Genomic DNA, 13,510 nt, shown 5'->3' on the forward strand with positions numbered 1-13,510 from the left:
GGTGGTATTGGCAGGAGATTTTAACTTTCCAAACAGACTGGGACTGCCATTGTGTTAAGAGCTTGGATAGAGAGGAATTTGTTAAGTGTGTACAAGAAAATTTTCTGATTCAGTATGTGGACGTACCTACTAGAGAAGGTGCAAAACTTGACCTACTCTTGGGAAATAACACAGGGGGAGCACTTTGGGGCGAGTTACCAAATTCTATTAGTTTTAAAATGGGGATGGAAAAGGATGGACCGGTTCTAAAAGTTCAAGTTCTAAATTGGAGGAAGGCCAGTTTTGACCGTATTAGGCAAGAACGTTCAAAAGTTGATTTGGGGCAGATATTCACAGGTAAAGGAAAATGGGAAGCCTTCAAAAATGAGATAACGAGAGTCCAGAAACAGTATGTTCCTGTTAGGGTGAAGGGCAAGGCTGGTAGGCGTAGGGAATGCTGGATGGCTAAAGAAATTGAGGTTTTGGTCAAGAAAAAGAAGGAAGCATATGCCAGGTATAGACAGCAGAAATCGAGTGAATCCCTAGAAGAGTATAAAGGCAATAGGAGAATACTTAAGAGGGAAATCAGGGGGACAAAAAGGGAACATGAGATGGCTTTGGCAAATAGGGTTAAGTAGAATCCAAAGGGATTCTACAAATACATTAAGGACAAAAGAGTAACCAGGTTGAGATTAGGGCCCCTTAAAGTTCAGCAAGGCCACCTATGTGTGGAATTGCAGAAGATGGAGGAGATACTAAACGAGCATTTTGCATCAGTGTTTACTATGGAGAAGGTAAGGAAGATAGAGGTTGTGGGGAAATAAATAGCGACTGTTGAAAAATGTCCATTTTACAGAGATGGTGGTGCTGGATGTCTTGAAGCACAAAAAAAAACTGGACAAATCCCTGGGCCTTGATCAGGTGTACTCTAGAACTATGAGGGAAGCTAGGAAAGTGATTGCTGGGCCGCTTGCTGAGTTATTCCTATCACAAATAGCCACAGGTTAGCTGCTGCAACACTGGAGGTTGGCTAACGTGGTGCCACTATTTAAGAAAGGTGGTAAGGAAAAGGCAGGGAACTATAGACCAGCAAGTCCAACATCGGCGGTGGGCACGTTGTTGGAGGGAATTACGTCTATTTGGAAAGGCAAGGACTCATTAGGGATAGTCAACATGGCTTTGTGCGTGGGAAATCGTGTCTCACTAATGATTGAGTTTTTTGAAGAAGTAACGAAGAGGATTGATGAAGGCAGAACAGAGGGCGTGATCTATATGGACTTCAGTAAAGCGTTTGACAATGTTCCTCATGGTAGACTGGTTATCAAGGTGACATCACATGGAATACAGGGAGAACTAGCAAGAGATAGAGGGTGGTCATGGAGGGTTGCTTTTCAGACGGGAAGCCTGTGACCAGCAGTGTGCCACAAGGATCAGTGCTGGGTCCACTGCTTTTCGTCATTCATATAAAAGGATTTGCATGTGAACATTCAAGTATGGTTAGTAAGGTTGCTGACAACACCAAATTTAGAGGTGTAGTTGACAATGAAGGTTGCCTCAGACAAAAACAGGACCTTGATCAGATCGGCCAGTGTGCCAAGAAGTGGCACATGGGGTTTAATTTAGATAAATGTGGGGTGCTGCATTTTGAAAAGGCAAATCAGGGCAGGACTTATACACTTAATGGTAAAGTCCTGGGGAATGTTGCTGATCAAAGGGACCTTGCAGTGCATGTTCATAGTTCCTTGAAAATGGAATCCCAGATAGACAGGATAGTGAGGAAGACGTTTGGTATGTTTGCCTTTATTGGTCAGTGCATTGGGAGGTCATGTTGCACTGAACAAGTTTGGCCTATTTTGGAATACTACATGCAGTTCTGGTCTCCCTGCTATGGGAAGGATGTTGTGAAACTTGAAAGGGTTCAGAAAAGATTTGCAAGGATGTTGCCAGGATTGGAGGGTTTGAACTATAGAGAAGCTGAATAGGCTGGTGCTATTTTGCCTCGAGCACCAGAGGCTGAGGGGTGAACTTTATAGAGGTTTATAAAATCATGAGGGACGTGGATAGAATGAATAGACAAGGTGTTTTCCCCAAGGTGGGGGGAGTCCAAAACTAGAGGGCATAAATTTAAGGTGAGAGGGGAAAGATTTAAAAGGGAGCTTTTCATACAGTGTATGGTGCGAGTGTGGAATGAGCTGCCAGAGGAAGAGGTAGAGGCTGGTACAATTACAACATTTAAAAGACATACATGGATATATGAATGGGAAGGGTTGAGGGGGATATGGGCCAAATGGAACTAAATTTATTTAGGATATCTGATCGGCATGGACGAGTTGAACCGAAGGGTCGGTATCCATGCTGTATAATTCTACGAATCTTCTCTATTCTCTCTGGAGCAATTACGTTCCTCCTGTTCTCACCTTAAAAACTTATGTCCTCTAGTTTTGGACTCCCTTCCCATGGGAAAAAGACCTTGGCTATACACTATATGCCTGTCCCTCGTGATTTTATAAACCTCTATAAAGTTATATTTCTGTCTCCGAAGCTCCGGGGGAAAAAAGCCCCAGACTATTCAGCTTCTTCCTTTAGCTCAAACCCTCCAGTACCAGCAACCTCCTTGTAAATCTTTTCTGCATCCTCAACTTTAACAACATCCTTCCTATAGAAGGCCAAAAAGAATTGTATGCAGTATTCCAAACGTGGCCTCACCAATGTCCTGTGCAGCTGCAAGATAACATCCCAACTCCTATACTCAATGCACTGACTAATGAAGGCATTGCCTTCTTCACCACCCCATCTATGTGTGACTCCACTTTCAAGGAACTATGCATGTGCACCCACAGTTCTCTTTGTTTGGCAAAATTCTCCAGAGCCCTACTATTAACTGTATAAGTCCTGCCCCTGGTTTGTCTTACCAAAATCTAACACCTCATTTATCTAAATTAAATTCCGTCTGTCATGCCTCAGCCCATTGGCCCATCGTACCCTGAGGTAATCTTCTTCACTGTCCACTGCACCACCTAGTTTGGTGTCATCAGCAAACTTATGAACTATACCTCCTATATTCACATCCAAATCATTTATATAAATCATAAAAAGCAGCGGAACCAGCACGGATCCTTTTGGCACACTACCAGTCATAGGCCTCAGTCTGAAAAACAAACCTCTATCACCACCCTGTGTCACCTACCTTCAAGCCAATTTTGTATCCAATTGGCTAGCTCCACCTGGATCCCATGTGATCACTTTCAAGATATTTACAAAAATGTTGCCAGGGCTTGAAATTGTAGCAATGAGGAAAGATTGGATGGGAAAGAATTGTTTTCCTTAGGACAGAGGAGTTAATTTAGTTGAGGCATATAAATTAATGAGGGGTTGGATGAAATGGACACAGAAGATCTGTTTCACCTAATGGTGAAATCAATTACTGGCGCACAGATGTAAGTCGGAAGGATTAGCGGTGACATAAGGGAAACATTTTCGCTCACAGGATGGTAAGTATCTGGAATTGACTGCCGAGTTTAATAGTTGAGGTAGAATTCTTAAATACATTTTAAAAGGAATCTAGATCTGCACTTGAAACACTAGTAACCTGGCGCTGGAAAGTGGGATTAGAATGGATGGCCAATATTGTCACCCTGCCCAGACACACGGCTGCTTTCTGTGCTGTCATGTTTCTATGGTGCTATGAATTGGGGACTAACTTTGTGATTTCACATGGACCTGACTCGCTGGGATTACGTTGGTTCTTTGGGGAATGTGAGTAGCTTTCTGGAAGGCTGACAGCATTGTGATCCACCCCTGTTGCTCAGCAAATCCACATTCCGAGGGAGGGAGGGAGAGAAGGAAGGAAGGCCAGGACAAGAGCTATCCGAGTTCCTCCTCCAAGGACATCTCTCAAATCAAAGACAGTGGCCATCCAGCACCCATGATGCAACCATTACAGAAATGTGTGCATAAAGATACACAAAGGCAGATGGAAAACAGGCACTCCATCTTGTAGTTTGATCCCACACTGTGTTCAGGGTCTTTACTGAAAATACACGAATAATTACACAACTGAAACGAAGTGAATTAATAAATTTGAATTGGAACTTGTATTTTCATTTTCATGTTTTCAGAAAGTGAATAATATGTTGATTAGTAATGGAAGTAAAGATAAGGAAAATGGGAAAGTTGACAAATGTTGAAGTATGGTTGAGGTTACTAATACAGATCGTGAATTATTTGATCACAAGGCTAGGCAAAAGGGCATCTTATGGCACAGTGGTAACAAGGTGTAGAGCTGGATTAACGCAGCAGGCCAAGCAGCATCAGAGGAGCAGGAAAACTGACATTTCGGGTCTGGACCCTTCTTCAGGTATGGGGGAGGGGAAGGGGATTGGGATTCTGAAATAAAGAGAGAGAGAGGGAGAGGCGGATGGAAGATGGATAAAAGGAGCAGATAGGTGGAGAGGAGACAGACAGGTCAAGGAGGCGGGGATGGAGCCAGTAAAGGTGAGTGTAGGTCAGTCAAGGGAAGACGGACAGGTCAAGGAGGCAGGGATGAGGCTGGTAGGTAGGAGGTGGGGGTTGAGGTGGGAGGAGAGGATAGGTGGGAGAAAGGACAGACAGGTCAGGGAGGCAGGGACGAGCTGGGCTGGTTTTGGGATGTGGTCGGGGGCGGGGAGATTTTGAAGCTTGTGAAGTCCACATTGATACCATTGGGCTGCAGGGTTCCCAAGTGAAATATGAGGTGCTGTTCCTGCAACCTTCAGGTGGCATTGTTGTGGCACTGCAGGAGGCCCAGGAAGGACATGTCGTCCAAGGAGTGGGAGGAGGAGTTGAAATCGTTCGCAATACACCTCCTCTCACCCACCTTCCTGCAAAAATGCCACCCCCTATTCCCAATTCCACTCCTGGACATCCCAGAAGTCCTCGTTTTTCAAGGACCGCAACCTCCCCTCCACAGTGGTCGAAAATGTCCTCGACCGCATCTCTCACGTTTCCTGCAACTCATCCTTCACACAACCTCCCCGCAATAACAACAAAAACAGAATCCCCCTTGTCCTCACGTACCACCCCACCAACCTCCGGATCCAACGCATCATCCTCTGACACTTCCGCCACCTGCAATTGACCCCACCACCAAAGGACATTTTTCCCTCCCCACCCTTATCTGCTTTCCGGAGGGACCGCTCTCTCCGTGACTTCCTTGTCCGCTCCACTCTCCCCACCACCCCCGGCACTTTTCCCTATAACCGCAGGAAGTGCTACACCTGCCCCTACACCTCCCCCCTCAACAAAAGTATGCATCAAGGGAATATACATCATTTCACTAAAATAGTTGAGTTCAAATGAGATACACTTAATACAATGTGCATGCGGTCAGTGGCCCCCTGTACCATGGGAAAATCAGCAATCTGTACAAACCTTTGTGCAAGTTTCATCTGTGCTTTTCTAGCAAGAAGGAATGAGAGTAAATCATTCCTCTTTGCAAAGAAAGGCTCAGTGATATCCCTGATGCAGCAGTGCATTACAAACTGAGATGTTTCTTGTATCTCCAGAAGTGGTGTGGAAGGAGCCAGACAAGTAAAATTAGTTACAACCACAGCCACTGGGATCCTTCTGCAATCATGGATGCAGCAATTGGCAGGCGTTAGGTGTCGACCACATTTATGAAATAAAGACTAGCTCTTGTATCCATTCCTTAAGTTGACAGGCAAATGCTTCAACACCAGCCAAACCACCTGTTATAGACTATTGAAACCTTGTGCTGCTACAGGAAAGCTTCAAAATACATATAATTTTACGAACAGCCAGAAAAAAAAAACCAACTAATTCAGCAATAAAGAATAAAGTAGTGGATGATCCAGTTAAATATCAGCAATGGTAAAGAGGTCACTCGGTCATGAATAACTGTGAAGTTAACAAAGGATGTTGGCTGGAGTGTGCAATTATAAAATAGCAACACTATCAACATTAAGTGCTGACTGACATCAGAGTTTATCTGCTGTGCATTCTATTGGTTGTTACTAGATTTATGTAAACGAGTCCTTTCAACAAGCTACTATCTATACTGTTTACTTGCAGTCGGACATCTGTGCAACATCTCTAACCCCACTGCTAAGGAAAATGGAGGTGTTTGGCTCCCTTTTGGTAGAGAGCACTGTGCAGAGCCTGCTCTGTCAGCAGCCACTGGACCATTTTTATGAGACAGACTCTGTAGTACTGTTACTTCTGTCCGCACTATCCATTTAGACCATGCATGCATACACTCTTGCTATCTGGTGACCCTCTGGCAAGTCTAGAAACTCACTAGAACTCCCAACAAACTATAAAGTACACCTAAATATTTGCAATAAATAATTAGCTTACCTTCAATTAGCCTTTTAAATAGTGTTAATATTAATTGCCCCACCCCCAAAATTCATACTTTTTTTGTCGAGTAAGTGAAAGACAGACACTGGCTGGACATTCATTGCCCCAGTTGAAGATCATCAGTTGAATTTTTACTCCTAAATCAGGTATGTAGACTCACAAAAATAATTCCCAACTCCTTAAACCCAGCTTGGGATTGTTATAATTTTCATTCTGAGGTGAAGAGAGATGGGGACAAGTACCAGTTGTAGCCATATCTATGTCTACTTCTAGACAGTTTTTGGGGCAGAGTTTACTGAGTAAAAAAATCTCGAGAGACTCACCTCAGTGCTCTGGCATTGCATTTCATAATTCCTTCCAATTCTAATAAAAGCAGTGAGGCACACTAGTCCTCGACCCTCACAGCCTTCCCAGGCCTCATCTGTGTCAGTTTCAGGTCACCTCATGCTCCACGCTCACCCCCATTTTCTTCACCATCCATGGTAACCAACGGCCCTCTATCCAGTCCTCACAGCTGCTCATAAACTCCCTACTAACTTAGCACAACTCACACCAATGCAAAGCCTCCCATTCATCCCCATTATCCTTCATAGCCCCTATTCCAATTAATACTAGGTCATGCTATTTCCTCCCCACCCCATCTTTTCCCATTACACCTCATGCCTACTTACCAATATCCAACACACACACACACACACACACACAGACCTCAGGAGTTAAAATGTTGAGGTAACATAAAATGAAGTTATATGCATGTAGAAAAAGACTTGAAGTATTAATTACTGATTTCACTATATTAAAGCAGCAATGACATTGATAAAAGCTCATTCAATGTATTTAAATAATTTACAGTATATAATTCCTTATAAAAATAAACATTTATATTCATAGCTCCACAAAAGGAATTGCTGTTCCTTTTTAAGCACTTGCAACAATCAATAAAACTATGAAGTTTAGATCATAGAAGCGGTTACACAGGACAAGTCATATAAAGGGTAGCCTTCAGTCTTCTGTCAATACACAACCACTCAAATTGTGTGCACCAATTCCTTTCAACTGACCGTACTATTAGAGGACATTTCTAACCTATGACTTCCAAACAGGCCAACCATGAATACCATAAACCTTAATAATGCATCAGATATGGGATCTCATGTAAAATTCTTTAAATTGTAATGAGCACAATGCCTTACCTTCTTTTTATTCCCAATTTCTGGCAATTCTGCAAATGGAATGACAGGAATATTCAATTGAAGTTAGTTCAGGCATTCATGACATTTTCATCATTGAAAAACATTGGTAAAATTCTTGAAGAAAATGGACCTTCACAAAAGTCAACTCTTGGAGATATCATAGAAAGCTTTCTTGATAGAAAATGAAAGAAAGAAGGAATGCTAAATTCTTCCATCAGAACAGAGGACTAGTCAATTCACCTCAACCCTGCTTTGCCATTCCCTATGATCATGGCTAATCTCATCTCGGCCTCAACTCTACTTTTCTGTCCACTGTTCATAACTCTTCAACACTATTAATTAAAAATCTGTCAATTGTCTCTTTAAGTTTACTCAATGTCTCAGCATCTGTCACACTTGGGGGTCATCAATTCCACAGTAACCTTAGATGTTCAGTTCCCAAACCTGGTCTACCTGCAACATCTCAGTAATTACTGCCAAATCAGACTAGCTTGTCTCTACTCAGGCCATTAACTAATTATATTTCTTCCAAATGCTTTGGGTGCTCAGATGCAAGGCCTTTAAAATTATTCTGTTATCAAATTTCCCTACTCTTGTACAATTTTTTGGTACAATTTGACACTCACACATTCTATCAATTCCTTTAATTTGCTGAGACCAACAGCTTCATCACTAACTTGTACTTCAACCTTCCCATTAAACTTTGATTTCCTAATTTTCCATGCAACTGAATCCACTGCACTCCCATGCCACAACCCCACTATTCAGTATAAATCCTTATCCACAACCCTAGTTACGTGATTCACTAAGATTCTAGTCCCAGCATGATTCAAGCAGAGCCCCTCCCATGGGAAGAGCTCCCTCTTTCCCTTGTACTAGTACCAATGTCCAATGATTTTGAAACCATTTGTCCTGCACCAATCATTGAGCAACACATTTACCTCTCTTATCTTACTGACCCTGTTCCAATTGGCTCATGGCTCAGGTAGTAGTAATCCAAAGACTATTACCTTTTTGGTTCTGCTTTTTAATTTCATCCCTTGCTGCTTTTAATTCATCAGCTCTACATCTTTGCTGGCTGTTTTCACTCATCGGGTTTACCTTTCTATTTTGATTCTATGGGTCCACTTCTCTGTGAGCAGTTTTAACTCACTGAATTTGCCTGTCTCAATATTGTTTTACTCTCTGAAACATCTTCATTGTTAGGTACAAAGATTAAACATACTTTTTATTTTGATGCTCAAAAATAGTCATTTTAAAAGATTTCTGCCTTGGTTTATATGCATTGCCTAACTGATGCTTCTAATAGTTAATTCACATTCCAACCAATTATATTTTTGATAGTGCAAACCTAGTTTAAAAAATCAGACATTTTCTTGTAAAATGCTGACAAGTTGATGTGGATAAAAATATTTCCTGTCAGCTTGAAATGACATTTGACATTCAATGTCAATTTGTCTCTCTGTTTCTCCGAAGTGTCCAAATGTGCTTTTCTAACACTTACCAAGGTGCTGCATTTAGATGGCACCTGAGGACTGGTGCCATCAACAGCAGTTGGCTGCTGCTCTGTACAAGACAAACTTGGCAGTCCAAATATGTGTACGTTAGATGGATTAGCTGTGCTAATTACCCATAGTGTTCAGGAATGTGCAGGTTTGGTGCATTAGCCATGAAAAAGGCAGGGTTGTAGGGATGGTGGGGATGCTGTTTGGAGGATTAGTGTGGAGTTGTGGAGCTGAATGGCCTGTTTCCACACTGTAGGGATTCTATGGACTATCATAGCTGATATGTGGCCTAACTCCATATGTGGCCTTTGTCCCACATCCTTTAATACCCTTGCTTAACAAAAATATTTCTATCTCAGATTTAGCATCAAGTGGCATTTGTGGAAGAGAGTTCAAAACCTCAACCACCCTTATGTATGTAGAAGTATTTCCTACCATCTCTCTTGAATGGTTTAGCTCTAATTTTTAGGCTGTGCTTCCTAATTCTAGGATCCCCAATTACATAGTTTATTATTATCCATCCAGTCTTTTCTTGTTAATATCTTGAAGACTTCAATCAGGTCACGCCTTAACCATCTAAAATCTAAAGAAAACATGTCTAATTTGTATAATCTCTCCTCATAAATTAACCCCTAAATTCCAGGTATTATTCTTGTAAACTTATATTGTACTTCCTCCAAGGCCATTATATCCTTTCTAAGATAAAACAAACAACGGTAAATGTTGGAGATCTGAAACAAAAAAAGAAATTGCTGGCACTCAGCAGGTCTGGTAACAACTGTGGGAAGAAATCAGAGTTAACATTTCAAGCCCAGCAACTCTTGATCAGAATTGCTGCCACACCTGCTGAGTTTTGCCAGCAATTTTGGTTTTTGTATCCTTCCTAAGGTGTAGTGCCCAGATCTACTCTCAGTACTCCAAGTGAGGTCTTATCAGGGTTCTGTATAGCTGCAACATAACTTCTGTGTCCTTACACTCTCCTAAAGGGTATTAGCAGGAATCAGAAAAATTATTGATTTTGTAGAGTCACCTTGGGAGAAAGTGACTTGGAGAAGGGGAATGGTAACAGTTTAAAGGAGAGAGGAATAATATTGAAGAGGCAAATAGTCTTTACCCCACACAAAATATTAGTTTGGAAATTTTAATTACTGCAATTCAGACCTCCTTCCATTCAATCAGATTGTAGAATTACTAATTGGGTGGAGTCCAGGATATATCTTAATTGCTTGTTTTCATAGAATCACTAGGGTGCAAATAGAGGCCATTTGGCTTATCACACCTGCAACAGCTTGATTGTCTTATCCAACTCTATTACCTAGTGCAAGTTTCCTGCCTTTCCCCCATATCCCTGCACAACATTATCAATTGAACCTGCCTCCACCATGTTTCCAAGCAGTACATTCCATACTCTAGCAACTTGCTATGTGAAAAAGTTCTCATATTACCTTGCTTTGTTTCTCACATCACTTTAAATCTACGTCCTCTCGTTCTTGCTTCTTTTACAAGCGGAAACGCTTTATCCTATTTACTCTGTCCAGTGTGCTTGTGATTGTGAAAACCTCCATATCTCCTCTCCACCTTCTTTTCTCAAGGGAGAACAGTACAAATTTATTAAATCTGTCCTCACAACTGAAGTTTCTCATTCCTGAAACAATTTTAGTAAATTGTTTCTGCCGTCTCTCCAATGTATCTGCATATTTTCTATAACATAGCGCCCACAATTGTACACAATACTCTATCTGAGGTCTAATAAATGTCTTGTGTATGTTCAACATGACCTCCTTGCTCTTGTACTCTATTAATAAAACTGAGAACACTATGCTTTATTTATTGCTCTCTCCACCTGTCTTTCTATCTTCAATAATGTAGGCACATATACACCAGGTCCCTCATCTCCTGCATCCTGTTTAGAATTGTACAATTGTATTGTCTTTCAGTGTTCTTTCTACCAAAATGCATCACATCACACTTCTCATGATTGTGGTTTCATTTTAATCCTTCAATGCATTACCAGTTGGCCAATAATAATCAGCTCAATTTCAACAGTTTGAAGGTACTGATTCAAACTTTATCCTATAACCATGCCAAACATGCATCAAAGTCTCAACCTCAAACTTAATGAATCTCAGCAAGTAGTTGTTATTCTTGTTTATCCAAATACCAAACTGACAAATAATTTCAGGAAATATTTGACTCCAAATCAAACAAAAGGAAGATTTATGAAGATGCTAACTCATTTTTTGCCCTCTTCTACTAACTAATGTATTGCACAGATTTTCAATTGTTTTCTGGTACTGATTTACATCATTTATAAAAGACAATTTATAGTGTAAGAATTGTTTAGGAATTCAATAAATGAATATCACTTCTGCATAAACTATTTCAAAAAATAAATTCACCTTTTATTCTCCGCTTTTACTTAAAAATCCCTCAAAATATTAGCACACTAATATTTGGGAGTCCTTATTTGCAGAAATGAAAGCAATTACCATATATTTGATAGTGAAAGCCTTGGAAAACTATTCCCTTCATCTCCATGGACTGCATGAAGATCAATGATTTCATGTGAATATTCAATAAGTGCTTGAAGGAATTCAACTTGCACGGTTTACAGGGATAGAATAGGACAATGAGAGACTGGCTGGTTGCTCCTTGGAGTCTTAAAAGAATCACAGAGTCATGCAACATGGAAACAGACCCTTCAGCTAACCAGACCACGCTGACCATGTTCCCAAACTAAATTAGTCCCACCTGCCTGCGCGCTTGGCCCATATCCCTCCAAACCTTTCCTATTCATGAACTTATCCAAATGTTTTTTAAACATTGTAACTATACCTGCATCCACCACTTTCTCTGGCAATTTATTCCGCATGCAAACCACTCTGTGTAAAAAAGTTGCCCCTCATATCAAATGATCAAATAACCTAAATCTATGCCATAGATGACTGACCTTTTGCAGGTGCTGCATCTAATCCTGGACGGAAACATTGGCATGAATCTTTTGAATTGTAGCAGCAGCAGCTATGCTACTTGAAAGCTTTTGCATGCAAAAATCCTCCTGACCAAAATCAACTGCAAGTATCTTCAAGAATCTTTGAATCTGAGTTGTCAAAGGAATGCACAATGTCACTGTGAAAGACCACAGCCCCATTTTAGCATCACTAGCTGCTATATTCAGTCAAGTTTAAAGATCTAGTCTTTGAATATGGGCTAGTGAATGGATGAGGGGGTGAGTGAAATTGGTGGGTAGGTAGCTGGTAAGGTTAAGTTTCTCCTGTGGAGTAGGAGCTACTGAAAAGAGATACAAGTTTCATATGTCAGACCAGGTCCACTTCCTGGGTCACTATCTAGTTAAGTTGTGCAGATCTGCCTCAAGATTTCAACTTTAACTCAAGAATTGGAGTATCGGAGAGATTGCTGTGCCCTAAGGAGCAGGGGAATTTCCTGTCCTAAGTTTAAACTTCTCAGGCAATTCCCATGTAGGTCCCCTGGTCAGAACTATCATAGAATCCTGTTGCATATATTCCATTCTTTGTCTATTCTCTGATTATCTGGAGACTGAACATTTGGGGCAGAGAAATCCTTGATAATCCATTTCTGCTACAATCGCAGAACTGGGAATAGTTTGAAGTGATTGGAAAATTTGAATGTCAATGAGTTACTGAAAATATGGAGACATGAAGGACCGTTTATTTAAATCTGGCTAGTCTAAGATTTAAAGACAAAGGTGGACAATTCACTTCCTCTATCACTCTTTGAAATATACGCTGTTGGAGTGTTTCAAGCAGCCAGAATATTTTGCTTTTATAATTACCTATTTCATTCAACTGATTCTTTTCTCCAAATGCCTAAGAATGTTTGCTTTTGCCCTTCAGAATCAAAAATGTTTCTAAAACATCTGCTTATGCTTATGAAGAACAATATGAAGTTTTCTTCTATAATTTTATAAAAGTGAAAATTGATGTGAATCAGAGGGTGGCTGAGACTCATCACAACAGAATTCTGGGACATATCGCCACAACCATGACGACTGTATAGGAGACCTCGCAAGACACCCTCCGTGAGACGGCGAAGAAGGGCAGTGAATCAGATGGTGGCTGAGAGTCATCACAGGAGAATTCTGGAGACATCGCCACAGTCATTTTGACTGTACAGAGGGTCAGAGAGAACATGGTGTCAAGGTGTAGTTAAACCTGAAACATGACATTGCTGTTTCTCACCCTTACTCCCTCCTCCCTCCTCCCTCCTCCCTCCTCTGACTGAACAAAAAAAAGGGACTCTGTGAGGAAGATGACTGGCAAGGTAAAGGTGTACAAGGGAGCAGCCATTAAGAGAGTGGGCCAGTGTTAAATTGGAAGTGCTGAGGCCATTGCTCGAGAGGTTTCGGTGTGAGGAGGCTGAGCAGGGGTGCAGGTAGGGACTCTTAAACTCAGGGCAGTTGCATGCTCCTCTTGCAGGATGTGGGAGGTTAGGGAG

General features: G+C 41.3%; 1 long non-coding RNA gene across 1 annotated transcript in view; it reads right to left on the minus strand.

Moving 5' to 3' along the window:
• Window positions 1–8,340, minus strand: part of LOC125483292 — a 30,031-nt gene extending 21,691 nt beyond the window's left edge. Inside the window, exons 1-2 of the long non-coding RNA XR_007262257.1 lie at window positions 8,156–8,340; window positions 7,530–7,558 (exon numbers count right to left, since the gene is read on the minus strand). This is a non-coding gene — a long non-coding RNA (uncharacterized LOC125483292). The remainder of the gene's footprint in view (window positions 1–7,529; window positions 7,559–8,155) is intronic.
• Between the last annotated feature and the right edge of the window lie 5,170 nt (window positions 8,341–13,510).

The sequence above is a fragment of the Rhincodon typus genome, chromosome 6 (assembly GCF_021869965.1).
Source record: "Rhincodon typus isolate 14 chromosome 6, sRhiTyp1.1, whole genome shotgun sequence".
In the NCBI taxonomy this organism is placed as follows: Eukaryota; Metazoa; Chordata; class Chondrichthyes; order Orectolobiformes; family Rhincodontidae; genus Rhincodon; species Rhincodon typus.